At 41.8% G+C, this 17,484-nt stretch overlaps 1 protein-coding gene across 3 annotated transcripts in view; it reads left to right on the top strand.

Moving 5' to 3' along the window:
* Positions 1-260: 260 nt before the first annotated feature.
* The window catches only part of Stambpl1 (STAM binding protein like 1), a 38,534-nt gene continuing 21,310 nt past the window's right edge, over positions 261-17,484 (top strand). The window contains exon 1 of one of the 3 annotated variants that reach the window (XM_051199825.1): positions 261-524. The gene's annotated coding sequence lies outside the window, so the exon portion shown is untranslated. Of the gene's footprint in view, positions 525-613; positions 635-678; positions 855-17,484 lie in introns of those variants that run through there. The other 2 variants (XM_051199827.1, XM_051199826.1) reach the window with 2 other exon arrangements.

Raw genomic sequence — 17,484 nt, 5'->3', positions numbered from 1 at the left:
GGGCAACAACTGTTTCACTCTGGCCCTACGCCACCGGCCCACCGGCCGGGACCCGCCATCCCGGAGGTTTTTCTGCAGCACATGGGAGGCTGTGGCTACGGAGGAGGGGGCGGAGGCAGAGGCGGAGGCGGCGCCCAGGGGCCGGGGCAGGGGAGGTCCGGACCATTGCGGTAACAATCTCTTTCCCTGTGTTGCTGCGGCAGAGAGAGCCGCCACAGATTCGAAGATCACCTGCCCGTGCTTGGGATTGCAAGGGGCTGGGGGCTGTCCCGCCAGCAAGAGCGAGCCCAAGCCACGAAAGGCAACAGAGCTCGTCCGACCACGAGCAGAGAGAACCCAGAGGAGGCACGGCCCCGACCAGCCCGCGAGCGCCTCCCAGCCTGGTGCCACCGTCACCAAGCGCCGGTGCCTTGTGGAGCAGCCGCTGTCGCCCCGGCTGCAGCGGCCACACGGATGCCCAAGCCACGCGGCCCGAGCGGGGGCAGTCGCCGTCCCACGCGAGCTCCGGACACGCCCGATTGCTGGTGAGTGACCGCGCACGTGTGCCCGTTGGCCCCGGAGGTGCGTGGAGGTGACCGCTGGCTTCCTGTCGCCCGGTGGCCCCTGCCCCCAAGCGTCCCTCTCCCGCCCTAGGGTTAGTTTTTAAATGCTGGGGGAAGCGGAGACTGTGGTTCCTGGCCTCTGGGCCTTCCCCGCGGTGACCTGGACCCGGATGCGCGTGCTTTTCTGGTTCAGACGTGGGATGCATCCTTGCTGATGATGTCAGAATCCTGAGAGCCCACCTCACTGGTTTTGCTTGGGGCTTCATTTCAAGTCGGCTGCGCGGGATGTCAAGGAGGGAGGGGCGAGAACTGGTAAAACACCATACTGTGGGAGGGCTTTCTAGATGTTGCGTTGATGCCATTTAGCTTCATGAGACATACTCTCCTATCGGAATAATTTGAGTGTTTTCGCTACAAGCCTCAAAGGAAATGCACAAAAAAGTGCAATGCCATGAAAACATAATTTTCCAGAATTCCCCGAAACAACCCAACCTGCTGGGAGTCTAGAGTCTGAAGTGCTGTGATTAATTGAAGTTTAAAAGAAAATGTCAAAATGAAGCAGCAATTCCAGATTCTTTCTGATTTAGAGGAATTAAAAAAAAAAAAAACAAAAAAAAAAACAACTCTAGGTTCCTGTGAGGGAGAGGGGCTGGGAGCTGGTCTGCCTTCCCCAAAAGAGTGGTCGCATGTAAGCCCCAGAGAGCACGCTGCTTGCTTTCTAGACATCCAGCTACTCACTGAAAATTAAGCGAAGTCTTGAGTTTTTGAAGTGTTTACAGAAATCAGGTTAATTTGAGTTTCTGTCAAGGTCAACCCCGACTATGAGAGCAGACAAATTAACACTTGAATGTTTGACTTCCGGTTTCAATTTTTAAGTAATAGTTATTTCCAGACCCGTTTCAATGGGCAAGTTTTTGTGTTCCTGGTGTTTGCTAAAAGGAACTTTATAAATGTACTCTGTCAGCAGATTCTGCTGGTCCTTTTGTAGATCGACGACTGTAATTATCTGTGTTCATTGTAAACACTTTAATGTCTGAGCTGTAGGGTGATCCGTTAGAGCCATGGTTCTCAACCTTTCTAATGCTGTGACCCTTTAATACAGTTTCTCATGTTGTGGTGACTGCCAACAATAAAGTTATTTCTGTGCTACTTTATAACTGTAATTTTGCTACTGCTATGAAATATAATGCAAATATCTGTGTTTACCACAGGCGACCCCTTGACAGGGTTGCTCCATTCCTCCCACCCCAAGGGTTATGACCCACAGGTTGAGAACCACTATGTTAGCTCCTCTTTAATCAAAGACTGGGACTACTATTAGATTATCCAAGAAAATTAACTGGATGTAAATTATCTGTTCAGTCTGCTCATAACAGCGTTCGGTTCATGGAAATCCACTTTTGAGTACACCTCAACTGGCATGTATGCATTTTACTTTCTTGTTTCTTTTTGTAAAATATGCATCTTTTATCCTATAAAGGCAGATTCTCAGTTCTTTACCCATGTGCAAGGGTAGTGACTTGGAGGGAACAGTGAGGGGCCCCGTGTTCTGTGGGTGTGCTCAACAGCAGAATGCAATCTGTCTGAATCGAGTGTCTCTGTGGTTGATTGAAAAGGGCTGATAAAAAGTAAAAGAACTGTTGATAATAGTTAACACTTTTTAGTGTCTGTTGGTTGAGACCCTTACTTTAAGGTTGCTTTTCAGGCCTTCTTTTACCGTGGTGGTGTATACCTTTAATTCCAACATTCAATAGGCAGAGACCAAACTGTGAGTTTGAGGCCAGCCTGGTCTACAGAATGAGTTCCAGGACAGCTGGGGCTACACAGAAAAACCCTGTCTCAAAAACAAAACAAAACAACAAAAACCCTGATCTTCAAAAATGAATTTTTAAAGAAGTAGGTTTCAGTCATATATGTATGTCATTACACTGTTCTTATTAACTGCTCACACTGTCCTCCTGTTCCCCCATTACCCCCCTCCCTCCAGATAGCTCCCTTTCTACTTCATGGCATGGATAACCCCCTGCCCCCCTCGCCCATCCCCCCCCCCAGTCTTGTTCCTTCCTCTCCTTTCTCTTATATAGACTTTGCCCTTTCAGGTTCCCTTTCTATTTTCATATCCTCCCTCCTCTCTCTCTCTCTCTCTCTCTCTCTCTCTCTCTCTCTCTCTCTCTCTCTCTCTCTGTGTGTGTGTGTGTGTGTGTGTGTGTGTGTGTGTAAACTGCACATGAGAAAATGGAGAAAATGGGCAATTTGTTTTTCTGAGTCTGGCTGGCACACTACTTATGTGAAGGTCAGAGGACAATTTTGGAGGGTTGGTTCTCTTTCGCCATCTGGATCCTGGGGATCCAGTCAGGCTTGGTCCAAGCAACTTTACATACTGAGCCGTCTCTCAAGCCATGCCAGTTAACCTTTTAATCAACCCACTGGGTGTCTGTGTGTTTCTGTTTAATCCAGTATGTTTTTTTTTTCTTGACCTTCTTAAGGATTTATAAGTTATTTCCAAAGAAACTATGAGAAATGACTCATGGTCACCACTGAAAATACCAGAATGGGGTTTCCATCCCTCAGGGCTGATGAGTATCAGCTTTTCAACAAATATTGTCAAATGAGCATCAGGCTCTAGAAGTCTTTGTCTCCCCAAACTAACCTACATTGACTCTTCTGATTTTGATTTTCTTTTTGAACATAACTTGTAGCATGAACAACAAAAACTCAGGAACAGATATTAAAGCTGAACATCAGAGAAGCAAAGCGGCCAGCCACTAGCTCTTACCTCTACCTCAGACCAAAATGGGCAATCCTGTCTCACAAATCCTCAGAATGCAATCTGTCTGCCAAACCTTAGACTCCCTTATATTCTTCTCTAGTGCTAGGATTAAAGGCGTGTCATCCCAAGTGCTGGGATCAAAAGTGTGAACCCTGTTTCTCTTTTAGACAGATTCACGCTCATGTAGTCCCCAGGGTGGCCTTGAACTCACAGAGATCCATCTGCCTCTGTCTCCTGAGTCCTGGGATTAAAGGTGTGTGCCATCACTGCCTGTCCTCTATGGCTAACTAGTGGCTTAGTGTGTGTGTGGGGGGGGTGAAGGGGGCTAACTATTGGCTTAGATCTTAACTAGGTTTGTGGCTGACTAATGGCTTAACTCTGTACTCCTATCTTCAGGCAAACTTTATTAGACCATAAACAAAATATCACCACAATAACTTTATGTGAATCACCAAACACTCCATCAAATCAAAGTCAGTATATTCAGTGAAGACGATTGACTGTATCAGTAGAAGAACCACTGTTCTAAAACAGTGTTCTCAACCTTCCTAATGCTGCAACCCTTTAATGCAGTTCCTTATGTTTTGATATCCCCCAACCATAAAGTTATTTCCTTGCTACTTCATAGCTGCAATTTTGCTATTGTTATGAGTTATAATGTAACTGATATTCAAGATATCTGATATGTGACCCCTGTGAAAAGGTCCTTTGACCTTAAAAGGGGCATGACCCACAGGCTGAGAACCATTGTTCTAACATCATATTGGTACTTGTTGACCTGTTTCTCCCAGCTCCCCATATGTGTGAACTATCCACTGGACTGTGCCGACGGCATATTCAGAAATCCTGAACTGACAATCACAGATTTCCATTCAGGAATAATCTGAGTAGAACTACATCTGGGTGTGACTTTTGTCAGAGATCATTTCCATTTCTAAGCAAATCCACCAGATTGCTAGCAGTGTCCTCCACCTCTTAACCAAGTACAGGGATCGGTTTAACATTTGGTAAGCTGCTTAGTCTTTAGAATCACAGACCGCTTGATTCCCTTTCTAACCAAGTCCATGTTATTTTTGTCTGTTGAAGTGCTTCTTAGAGATATTGATTCAGATGGGTGGTTCCTTCATAATCCTCATGTATGAAAAGCAGTCCCTTCATCCAAACATGTGCAAGTTCTATGATTTTTCTGAGGAAGTCTTCTGAAATGTTAGAAGTCTGTCTTCTTTTTACTGTAGTTCTGACTTTCCATCTCTAGTCATTAACAATTCTCCATGCCATTCAGGATCTAATTCCAGGGTGAAAGTTAGGATGCTACCAGAATTAACCTAGATAGTAATATTGTATCATGTAACAATATTTTTTTTTGTTTTTTTTTTTTTTTGGGGGGGTGGCAGGGTTTCTCTGTGTAGCCCTGGCTGTCTGGAACTCACTCTGTAGATCACTATGGCCTGCCTCTGCCTCCTGAGTGCTGGGATAAAAGGCATGTGCCACAATGCCTGAGAAGGCATGTTTTCATAAGAGACTTCTGGAAACTGCATGGGAGTGGATTAGAAAAAAGAAGAGGAAGTGAGAACCAGACCAAAGATCCCTGGTACACCAAGATAAAGACTGCTTCAGTGGCCAGGCCTTTAATCCCAGCACTACTGAGGCAGAGGCAGAGGCCAGAGGCCAGAGGCCAGAGGCCAGAAGGATCTCCGTGAGTGCAAGGCCAGTGTGATCTACAAAGAAAGCTCTAAGACATACAGGACTACACAGCGAAATCCTGTCTTCAAGAAGAAAAAAAGGCAACTTGAGATGTCAGGATATCTTATTTGAAAAGAGGCGTAAAAATAATCACCGACATGCTATAATCTCGTACAGGCACCACCAGTTGATCCCAGCATTCTTTTCTTCTGAGTCTTGGTATAACTTCAAAATCTTGCAAAATTTGAGAATTACTAAGTTATGGGGTAGTTATTTTGCCACCTACTGTAGCTAGTCTGTCTTGTTGGCTGCCAGCTCCTAAATAATGAGCCTTACTGTTCATTATGAAAGTTTGGCCTTTAGCTTAGGGTTGTTCACATCTAGCTCTTTTAACTCAAATTAACCTGCTTTTGTTAGTCCACGTTCTGCCATGTGGCTTTTAACGCTCCCATTCTGTACATCCAACATGTTCTGTGTCTGTCTTGCTGCCATCTTTCTGCCTCTCTTCTTCCCAGAACTCCCCTCTTCCCCCTGAAGTCCCACCTATTCTCTCCTGCCTAGCTATTGCCAGTCAGCCTTTTATTAAACCAATCACAACAACCTTCACACAGCGTTAAAAAAAAAAAAATCCTGCAACAACTTCCTAGCTGTGTCATTGGGCAAGTTGCTCACCTCTTTGAGGTTTTGTTTCCTCATCTTTCATCTCATAAGAGTTGGATTGAAAGTAATGAATTAGTAGATGTGTAAATAAGTAGGGTCACATACAAATGAAGAGCTATTTTTAATATTCATCACAACTCTTATTTCTAGTAGATACTTCTTTGTATATTTAAAAAAATGAAGTTCGAAGAAGCCAGGTATATTAAGTCATAAGCTAGTAGGTGATATAACTAGGAGTCAAAACCAGATTTTCTGCTATATTTCCCTGCCTTCTATACTGCATATTGCCTGCTAGAGATACTGATGAGTATGATATGTGGGATTTTGTCCTCATGGAGCTTCTCGGCTCCCAAATCAAACATAGACTCATCATCCACAACTTAGAATTGCTACCCAGGTTATTGTACCTTTTAGAGGGCTATTTTTCTTTCATGATTTAGTATTTTCTATATGTTTTTAGGTAAGCTTATTAATATATATATATATATATATATATATATATATATATATATTATGCATGGTTTGTACACATGCTGGCCTTGGGTTTCATATGTTGATTAGAAAACAGCTTTCAGGAGTTGGCTCTCACCTTCCACCTTGCAGGTCTTGGTAATCATAGTGAAGTTGGTAGACACAGTGGCAAATACTTTTACCAACTGAGCTATCTGACTGGTTTTAATTTGTGTTTTTACATTTGCTTGAAAGTAAGTTCTTTTTTACTTTTCTGCCCAATGCAATTGACAAACACAACACATACATCTACCTTTATACTCAGTGACTGTGTCTAAGATAGGGAGGATTCTCCTTCTTAAAAAGTGCAACAGGTTCCGAGTCCAGTATTAGCAATCAGTATTCCAAGGATCTCTGTGCCACCTACCTCTCCTCATGGTCCAGAATCTCAATTAGCTTCCACTCTCCAAGCAGGATGCACTGATGATTGTATTTCTGTTTTTTATTTAGCTTGTGCAGAAGGCTGTGGAGGGCAAAGACAAAGTAAATTGTAGCTGTTCTTTGGCTTATTTAACTAACTACATCTAGTTCTCGGAGACCAGATTTTAATTACTGGTGTAGAGACCCCTGTTTTGGTGAAGAGTAGAAACTGTCAGTTCCTTTAGGTTTTTTCTAGGTGGACCTAGTCTGCCATCACTGATTTATGGATGTTCACATCATTAAAGCCTTGTGAGTTTTGTTCTTGTAAGTAACTTTGAGAACTCTATAACTAGGACCTAGATTTTAGTTTGTGTTAGTGCTGAGATTTAACTCACAGACACACATATTAAGCAAAGACCTCACCACTGAACTATACACTTTCAGTCCCAGTGTTGTGTCTCTCTCAGCACATGAGAGTTTTTCCTGGTCTTGGATAAAGTTTTTCCATAAACCATGAATTATGTTCTTGAAGGTATTTTAAATAACATGTGCATCCTTTGATGTGGATATTTCTTTATTTAACCAAAGTTTCATCCCTTCCTGAAGGAACTCATCAGTTTCTTGAGTTTTAGCTTTATTGCAGGTGACAGAACTTGAGACTTGGTGAATTTGGGGTTCGAGTTTATAACCACTTGCCATAATTAATGCTTTAATGGCATCTCAGTTGAACTTGAGATTTGGCAAAGGCTCCTATGAGAGATAATTTTAAGTGAACCATCACAGATCAGTCACTGATGAGTTGACTTGGTGATTCATTGAGTTCATTTGGAAACAGGATGTCAGGATGACTCATTTTAACCCTTTCTGGCTCCCTGTGTGCTGACTTCCTGCTCTGCATTTGCTTATGCTCAAAAAGAAGCTCTGGTTCAGGTCCCTTTTAGAACACTATCTTAAGCTCAGATGGCTGAACAGTAATCAGCTATGCACCTCTAATTAAAAGCAAAAGGAAAACCACATTTAGTAACAGGATTATGGTTGAATTGCTCTTATCTACTGACCCCATGATTTCATTTTTTTTCTGAACAGGGTACTATTCTGTGTCCTGCAGCTAAAGTTGTAATCCTTAACATCAGTGCTGTGCATTTCTGTGATTAAAACAAAACCTATGGAACTCTTCCTTGTCTATGGGTCCATACTTTGGTCTAATGATGGGTTGACTCTAGCTCTTTTTTCTATCTGTTTTGTTCTCAAATGGTTTTCTTCTAAACTGTCCCATATTTTTTTCCTCTAAAAGTAAAAGAGTGGAGCCAGGAGATGGATTGGGATTGGAAAGGTCTGGAAAGGGCCCTGCATGTGTGGGTGTTTCTATGGTACAGGGAAAATGCACACTGAATTGATGTAAAACTCAAGTATGTAAATAAAACTAAAATTAACTTGGAATCAGGTAGATTTACTAATTAGTAAAATACAAAAATGTTGAAAGAAATAGAACCGTCATGTTCCAAGGACATACATAGTCAATTTTCTTTCATCAAGGATAGTATTGTCAATTATGATGAAATGACTTATAAAAGTCATCCTCGAGTTAGCTCAAAACTGTCTTCCATCCTACCCACATAGTTTCTTTTCTACAGGTTGGGATGGAATCTGGTAGCCTCTGTCTAAAAGTTTTTGCAAGAAATGTGGATGCAAGTGGTTAGTAAGACATAGAGAAACATAACAGTGATGTCTAATTCATATGCAGATGCTTAGTTCTGTTTTCATTTTTGAGCATGTATTCCATCTGCCCTAAATATACATTTATACATAATCACACACCACAATACAATCCTCAGGGCTGCCTTGGAATTGTTAGAATAGAATGGGATGGTACCTTCCATGCCCCTGTGTTATGTCAAGAAGCCCTTAGTGTTAGCAAGCTTTTGTAGAGATAATGTCAAACGTCCTTCTGAGTAGCTAGTGGGGTTAAAGGAAGGCTACAGAAGGCATAGTAAGCAGTGCAAAACAGTCTAATAATGCATAGGAGAGGAAGGGGTCAGAACAAGAGGGCCTTCAAGAGCTCGCCAAGGTGCTTAAACCTTCTCTGGTACACACGGGTGTACAATTTTGAATGGAGGATGAACTAAATGTAATGCATGAGCCACATATTACACCACCTAGAAACAGGAATCAGTTGAGCAAAACACGGGCTTGTCACCAATAAGGCAGATGGGAACATGGATAAGGACTTGGGGCACTGAATTTAGTAGGGCCATCTTTGAAAATTTTGCAGCAGGGTCCTCTATGTCTGTGTTCCAAAATGTTCTACAGCTGGAAAATTTCTCTTTCTGGCAATTGGATGTCATGATGTGTAACACTGACATCATCCTGCTTAATAATCTATTTGATCACAGAGAAACTGACTATCCAAGAAATCAAGTCTCAAGCACTCAAAAGCTTACAGGCTTATATAGTTTGTCAGCTTGGCATAGTTTGTCAGCAATAAATTGATGTATACATGTAGCAAATAACACAGCAAATAAATGGAAAGTATCCTGTGATGCCATCCTTGAAGGAGCATTTAAGGAAAATGCAGCTGGGTACCAGATGTTTTAATTCCCAGTGTCCATACAAGTTAAATACTTAAGCATCCACACTCCAAGCATGGTGTCTTGCCCTGAGTGCTCTCCATCACTTGCTATTTTCCCTGATGCTCTAACTTGGACAGTATCATAATTCTGTATGCAAACATTTAAATCTTTAACAGCCTCATCTGTCATATTCTTTTAAATGATTCTCTTTTGATGGCTATTTTTATTTCAAACTTTTAATACTTTTAAAACATGTAGTGTGTGTGTGTGTGTGTGTGTGTGTGTGTGTGTGTGTGTGTGTGTTTATTTAGTCAAGGAATCTAAAGAACAGTTTTCAAATTCTTGGTCAACAGAAACATGTGTTCTTCAGAGTTATCACTATTGGATCTGGTCAGTTATGTGAATTTTATCAGTTCAGCAAATGAAGTTTAAATTATTTTGGTTTGTTTCTGTGGTGTCAAAAACCCAACACCTGTACCTGGAGCATTCTGGCTAAACACTGAACTACTGTCCTATAGCCCTGGGCTGAAATTCAGTATTTTTTAAAAAAATTACTAGTCATCTTAAACACATTTTTTTCCCACATCATATGTAGCTCTTTCTGTTTGCCTACAAAGTTGTTCATATTATTTGGTCATTTTTATTGAAATCTGTCTCTTTACTATTGATCTTCAAATTTTCATCTGATATAGTGACAATGGGTATTATAGAGGCCACAACTGATGCAAGTATTATTTTACTCTGTTAATATATCACTTGTTGACTTTCAAAAAATACTGTTTAAACACTTTAAAAATACTTCATTTCAGCACAATGTGAAGCCAGACAAAAGTCCCAGCATGGAGCAGCATTGGTGGGCATGATGTCCCAGCACTAACTGAACAGCTATTGGCATGTGACAACTGCTGGCAGAGGGAGAGTCAGCTTTCTTTGACGATGCAACCCCCTAGTAGGTCAACTGCACTCCAGGGCAGGCCCCACCCCCAAGAGTAGTAAGAAAATAACACAAACTGGACTTAGTGGGAGTTGGGTTTGTGATTTAGTTGGGTGGGTGAAGGTGGAGAAGGAGGCTATGGGATGACTTTAAGAGCTGAATATGAACATTGTGTGGAATTTTCAGACTTAATACAAATATTTAAAATATTTCATCCAAAAATATTTGCAGTTGTATCCAACATTTCTTTATATTGCTTACCATGAATCTATAAATATCAGCAGACACAGAAGTAATAATACTGTTATCTAATCTTATTCTTATTTCAGATTTTACCAAAGTCCTTCTTCTAATGGAGGAATCAGTCCAAGATCACACACTACACTTAGTTGTCTTATCGCCTCGTCTTTAATCTTTAATCTTCAATCTTTCTGGGTTTCATAGTTTTTATGTCTTTTATGAGCATTTTCGTTGTTATTGTTGTTGTTTGTTTGCTTTGTTTGTAGACATTCCCTTGTTCTGGCCTATTTGATGCTTATTCAGTCCTAAGTAATCAGAAGTGTGAGTTAGTTTGCTGGTGTCTTAGTGTTTCTATTGCTGTGAAGAGACACCATGACCCCAGCAACTCTCATAAAGGAAAACATTTACTGGAAGTGGTGGCTTACAGTTTCAGAGATTTAGTTCATTATCCTCATGGTGGGACATGGTGGTATGCAGGTAGATGTGGTGCTAGTTACATATTGATCAGAAGAGGACAGGAAGTACTCCTCTGCTGTCGTCCTATAGTCAAATTAATTCGACAGCCTTCTGTGGCTTTTCTCTACTGCACTGTAGAGCTCATCTACTTCAAAACCAAACAAATGGGACTGCTCACAGGAGCACAAAGAACAGTGCAGAATCCTGTGGCTGCAGAACCTTGGGGAAGCAGTGAACTGATGCGTCAGGATACCTGGCTTTTGTTTTGTTTTCTGCTTTTGAATAGTAATGTCAGACTAAAATGGTTTGTTGGAAAACTCTCCTTAGGAAATTTATAACTGGTCCTATCTATCTCAGAGCCTCAGTCATCTTGGCAAGCAAGCAAACAAACAAACAAACAAACAACAACAAAACCAATGATGTCATTTAAAAATGGGTTGACTGAACTAAGTATGTTTGAATAGTATTTGTAAAAAAGTAGTTTGGAATAAAGGGAAACATTACAATAATAGTGCAAGTTAGTGACTTACTTGAAATGAATACTTTTAAATTTTTTTTTTGATCTACCAACAAGAAAGCAAAATTATCATCCTGAATTTATGATTACAAAAATTTGTTTAAATCTAAGTATCTTCCTGACACCTTAAATTTATTTACCAAACATTTTATATTGCATGTTAATTATCATATTTAAAAGTCTCAGAATCACCATATATCCAAGAGGACAATGTTGCTCTCCTGCTAGTAAGTCTATTTATAAGTTTATGAAATGTTTTTTGAAGACCATAAAATGTAGAATTTATCTTCAAGGCTAGTGAACACCTTGAATTGAACTATGACCTGGTAAAAAGAATTGTACATTTAGATTTCTTCATTTACATGTATCAGGTGGCCAGACACAGACACTGAATCATTCTGCCTAAGAAAAACAGTGTAAATGAATGTCCATCTTATGTTTTGGGCATGGAGATTATGAATCATATGTTTGTGCCCCCTTTCAGTCAATTCTGTCATTCTTGCCTGAGTCCCATGGATTTGATCCTCCTGAAGTTATCACTGTTAACTTTCAAAGGCTAATGGATTATTGCTATCACTGCAGGACTATGACAGGACACTGGGCTTCTTGTTTTAATTCCTTCCTCCATCATTGTTCAGTTTTATTGCCTCTTTTAGAAGTTTCTGTTTTCTCATGTATAAAATGGAGAGGGAATGGTATTGTGCTGTATGTTTGTCAAGCATTACTTCACTCTAAGAAGGCTTGGAATTTGAACTCAGGTGTTCTGGATGTGGATTACAGGTCTTACATGTAAGCTTGCATGTTAAGCCCTGAGCAGGCTCTCTTCACTTCAGTGTGAGGCCATGTGCTTGATGCTAGATTCCATTAGGGAAGGAAGGTGTGTCATGAATAACAAAAACCCAGAGATTGATATTGGGGTTCAAGCTGAAGATCAGAGAAGCAAAGTTGCCAGCCACTAGCTCATACCTCTATCTCAGACTGAAAGGGTGATCCTGGTTCCACAAATCCTCAGAGTACAATGTAGACTGCACTGTTCTCCACCAACCCTCAGACTGAAATTCTCTGAGTCCCTGTCTCTTCTCCTCCTGACTCAAGTTATATTCCTCTCTTCCCCCAGCCATATCACTCCTGTCTCCACCTCCCTAGTGCTGGGATTAAAGGTGTGTGGTGCCAAATGCTGAGATCACCCTGGTGTGAGCTGTTTTTCTCTTTTAGACTGTATCAATTTCAAGTATCTCTGTGTGGCCTCCGGAGTCCTGAGATTAAAGATGTACAGTCTGGCTTTTATGGCTAGCTGGTATGGCTGCTGGAATTAAAAGTGTGTATCAGCATTGCCTGGTTCTATGGCTGTGGCTAGCTTTGCATTTTGATCTCCAGTGGCTTTATTAAATCACAAATAATTTATCACCACAGGAAGGTCTATATTAGCCGTACCTACTACCATCATGGGGGCTATCTTGCTATTGTTTGTTATGTTAAAGGAGACAGGTAGCACTTTATTAACGCCCTCTCCACTGGCTCTCACCTTCTCAACCTGTGGGTCACAACCCTGTCAAGGGAGTCAAATATCAGATATTTGCATTACGATTCTCTTTTTCTTTCTTCTTCTCCTTCTCCTTCTCCTCCTCCTTCTCCTTCTCCTTTGTTTGTTTGTTTTTTTGAGACAGGGTTTCTCTGTATTGCTTTGGAGACTCTCCTGGAACTCAGTAGAGCAGGCTGGCCTCCAACTCACAGAGATCCTCCTGCCTCTGCCTCCCATGCTGGGATTAAAGGATTATGATTTTTAACATGAGTAAAATTACAATTATGAAATAACAATAAAATAATTTTATGGTTGGGGGTCACCATAGCACGAGGAACTGCATTAAAGGGTCTCAGCATCAGGAAGGTCGAGGACTATTGCAATAGAGAGAAAGAAAAATAATAGTACACTTTGAGTAAGGAGATTGCAATTCATAGATGTACATTCAGAGTAGTCAGCTCATTCATAGGTGAATGCTTGCTACAAATCTATACTCAGGCTGTATTTTACGAAGATTTCAGTAATATGAAGCAGGTTAAAAGACAGGGGGGATGTTAACACTTTCAGTGAGAAGTTGGAAGTTTTTTTTTTTTTTTCTTTCCAAGATATGGTTTCTTTGTGTAACTGAAACCTGGCTGTTCCGGAACTCATTCTGTTGATCAGGCTGGCCTCAAAATCACAGAGATCCATCTGCCTCTGCCTTCCAAGTCCTGACATCAGCACTTCCCAGCAGAAGGACATGTAACCCCATGACAGGCTAAAGGAGTCAAGTCAGAAGGAAGGAAGTACTGCTTCCAGCAGGTGTTTGTGTGTTACACCAAGGAAGAAGCATCTATGTCAGAATCGTTTCCATGAGAAGTAGTGCAAACTTATCGTCATCACCATCATTAGTTAATGCATTAACTCAGTGTTTAAGGACACCTGCTGCTCTTGCAGAGGCCCTGGCTTTGCCTCCTAGCACCCATATAGTGGTTCCTAACCATCTGTAACTCCAGTTCCAGGTGATATAATGTCCTCCTCTGACCCCCACAGGCACCAGGCGCTCACATGCAGGAAAACACTCATACACATCAAGATAAAATAAAAAATCCATTAAAAAGTGTGGACATTCCTCAAGGGTGATGTTTTTAATGCTCTCTTCTGTATCACCTTCATTCTTGCTGACTGATATACTTCAAACCCCTCTGTGTAGAATGTTTACTTAGGACATACCTGCAGCGATGACACAGAAACCTGATGCGAAGTGAGCATATTAACCTATGTATAGCTGTTAACAGAAAGGGGTGGGATGGGGACAAGAGAAGTTGCTTCTCATGGTCTTGCCTCTTGGTTTGCATATTTCCCCAGAGCTTTATTTTGCTTTCGGGAAGTGTGATCTTCAGTAGCGTTTTTTGGGATCGCTACGTCATAAACAACTTTAAAGAGTTTTAATATCCAGTTATTCATTGGCAGATCCTAGTTGTGCATGCTGTCTTCACCTTGCCCATGTTTGGGTATTGATAAGGTGTCATCTGGGTCATGGCACATTTTGTGGGAGTGTTGTAGATAAATGTTTTACACAATCAAAGTGTTCTGTTCTTAGAATGTCTAACAATGGATAGAGGGACTGTGTCTAACTTATTTCCTCCTAAAGCAGGTCCCTATCTTTAAGAGTACAACAACGGAGGCTCCTGTTGTGCTTCCATGATTGGAGGTGTGGGGGCGGCCCTCCCTCTCCCTTTATCTAAATCAGATTAGGCCACTGCAGCTCGAGGCCTGGGTTACAATAATTTCCTTTATGTATCTCCAGTTAAGTCAATTGCACCCTGCTCTTCCTGGAAAATGAACTCTCACCCAGTGCAAGCCAACAAAGACTGCTGGTTTGGCTGGTGAGAACTGAGACAGGTGGCATGAGCTGGCCTGTCCCCTGTCACCTGACAGTACCTCACCTGCTTATCCAGGTCACTGTGGCACTCAGGGAGAAAAGGACACAACTGGGTAAAGCTGTGCCAAGCTCTTCCCTGAGTGTGAAGTCTCCAGGGAGAATGCTCACTGTCTGGTAGATTCCTTTTTGTATTCTGGAAAATACTGTTTTTATGGGGGAAAGTAGGTCAGAATTCTAAGCTTAAGTCCATCTCCCTGGGGGGTGGGAGCCAAAGTATATTTTTAAGAAAAAAAATTAAGTAAATTGATACTGAAAGAAAACAAAAACAGCAACAACAACACAAAATTGTGCTGAGTATGTAAGTTGGTGATGGAGTACCTGCCCAGCATGTGAGGCCCTAGATTTTGAACATTCCCTGCCTTTCAGAAGGGGGTGGGGTGGGGACATGGCTGAGGGAGGGGAGGGTGGAGAGAAAGGGTTGGGAAGGAAAAAAAAAAAAAAAAAAAAGACTAAAGGAAGCCAGGGAATACCAGCCAGATATTTTCTTCTGTCCATTCTTGTCATTATTTGCTCCATATTTTGAAAGACAGAATCACAGTGCCCTCCAATCTTTTGGGGACAGTTGAGACTTAGAGACATTGAGTCGGGCATTGAGTGACAAGAGGCTGCTTCTGTTGGTTGGGAAGATGGCCAGCTGCTCTGATCACAGAGAAAGTTCGTGGATGTGGTCACTTTTGTCATAGACCCTCTGGGTAGGTGGCTGCTCATTTCACCAGGCTACTGTCTCTCAATCCTCGGGGACAGGGGTTAACTGAACACATGCATTTCTAGGCACTCACGTTCCCAAGCCCTGTGTCAGGATCAGCAAGAAACTGTGGCTCCTTACGCCTCTGTAAAAGGCCAGTTAAAGAGGAAATGATTAGTTTCTAGAGCCTGTGTGAGCAAAGGGGCTGGAGATAAATGCAAGTAGGCAGAAACTCCCAAAGAAACTCCCGCAGGGAGTTTTCCAGGTTACAGACCTCATAGCCCTAACTCAGATGTTATCAAATCTGAAGAATGTGCACTGTACTGGGACCAAGGTGAAGGAACAAGCTGAGATTAAATCAAACATTTCTGATAGATGTTCTCAAACAGCTGTGAGTGTGAGAGCAATGTGGCCAGGGCAGGCCATTCGTGACTGAGGTTGTGAACCTGGGAGGGTACATTGAGGACTAACAAGATGTTAGAACCAAGTTTACCTCCAGGGCTGTTTGCATTGTGTAATTCTATTTTCTTCTTGCATGACATACCATACTTCCGTGTTGTCTCTGACATTCTCCTTCGGTGTATTTCTGATCCTCCAAACTGCTGTGTTTATCTTTAGCACCTGAAATTGTGAACTTGTCTTCCCTGAGTTAGCTGCTGAAGTGTGAGAGGTAGAACAGACACCCTCAAGCCAGCTCTCCCATGGAGTTAATGTTACATGGATTACTTCCTTCTATGAAGTGCCATTTGCTTATCATCTTAGCACTGAAGTTGTTTGCCTTCTTTCCTGTTGGGCAATAAATAAATAAAAATGGCTTTGGTTCCCTCATCAAAACCATTTTGCTTCTCTTTCTCTGATCCCAATTCACAGAGGAAACCACTAAATAATGTAGGTGCCTAAGTACCAGCCTCAGGCTCACTGATGCCAGCATCTCTGATAGCTGGGAATCTGGGACTGGGGAGATGGCTTGGTTGGTAAAGAATTTACCACACAAATGTTAAGACATGTGTTAGTATCCCCGACACACACACTTGAAGGCCAGGTATGGTGATGCATGCTTGCTTGCAATTTCAGCAGTGGGGAGCAGAGACAGGCACGTCACTGACCAGCTCGCTTACTGAATTTGTGAGCTTTGGATTCAGTGAAGGGCCCTATCAAAAATAAGCCAGAGAGCAATAGAGCAAGACAACCCTACACTGGGCCCTATCAAAAATAAGCCAGAGAGCAATAGAGCAAGACAACCCTACACTAACCTCTGATTTCAACATAGACATGCACACCTGCACATGCTCATAAACACGCATGAGTAAGTATAGATGTATACACCACACACACACACACACTTTTTAATATGAAATATTCCTAGTTTTAAATGGATGGTGGTAGCCGAATTATAAGTGTAAGTTACTGTAAACCACCAAATTAACTCTTTTGACAACCAAAGGTAGCATTTGGGACTATATAGCTCACTGTAGATCTAAGGGTTGTATGATAGAGAAGCCTGTAACTTCAGGATTGGTTAACTGCAATGTCTTGACCACCTTTGGGGGTGCTGGGGGAGATAGAGAAAAGGTAGAAGCCAACCAGACAGGCACTGAGGCTAGGGAAAAAAGGGCAAAGATAGGCTTGGGTTTTTTTTTTTTTTTTTTTAATTAGCCTGGGCATAGTTCCTGTGCTGTCCTGAGTTACTCACTGCCTTTGTACGCTGTTGATCCAGCTGCCCACACAACCACTCAAAACAGTCAGCAAGTGAGAAATCTGCATCTCTCTAAGACCTTGATTTTCAACTTCCCTAATGCTGCGACCTTTTAATACAGTTCCTCGTGTTGTGGTGACCCCAACCGTAAAATTATTTTTGTTGCTATTGCATGTAATTTTGCTATGAATCGTAATATAAATATCTGATATGAAGGATGTCGGCTGTGCGACTGGCCCAAAGGGGTTGAGACCCACAGGTTGATAACCACTGCTCCACATTGCATATATGTAAGCAAATTAAGATACCCCTTTTTTTTCTTGTTTTTGCCATGGCTCATCCTTATGGCACACCTTACCTTTATGTGACTTCAGCTGGCAAGAGGGGGAGCGGTAGACAGAGCATGTCATTTACA

Source organism: Phodopus roborovskii, unplaced genomic scaffold, assembly GCF_943737965.1.
Source record: "Phodopus roborovskii unplaced genomic scaffold, PHOROB, whole genome shotgun sequence".
NCBI lineage: Eukaryota > Metazoa > Chordata > Mammalia > Rodentia > Cricetidae > Phodopus > Phodopus roborovskii.
Note: the sequence above shows the minus strand (reverse complement) of the source record. Positions and strands in the feature narration are given on the sequence as shown.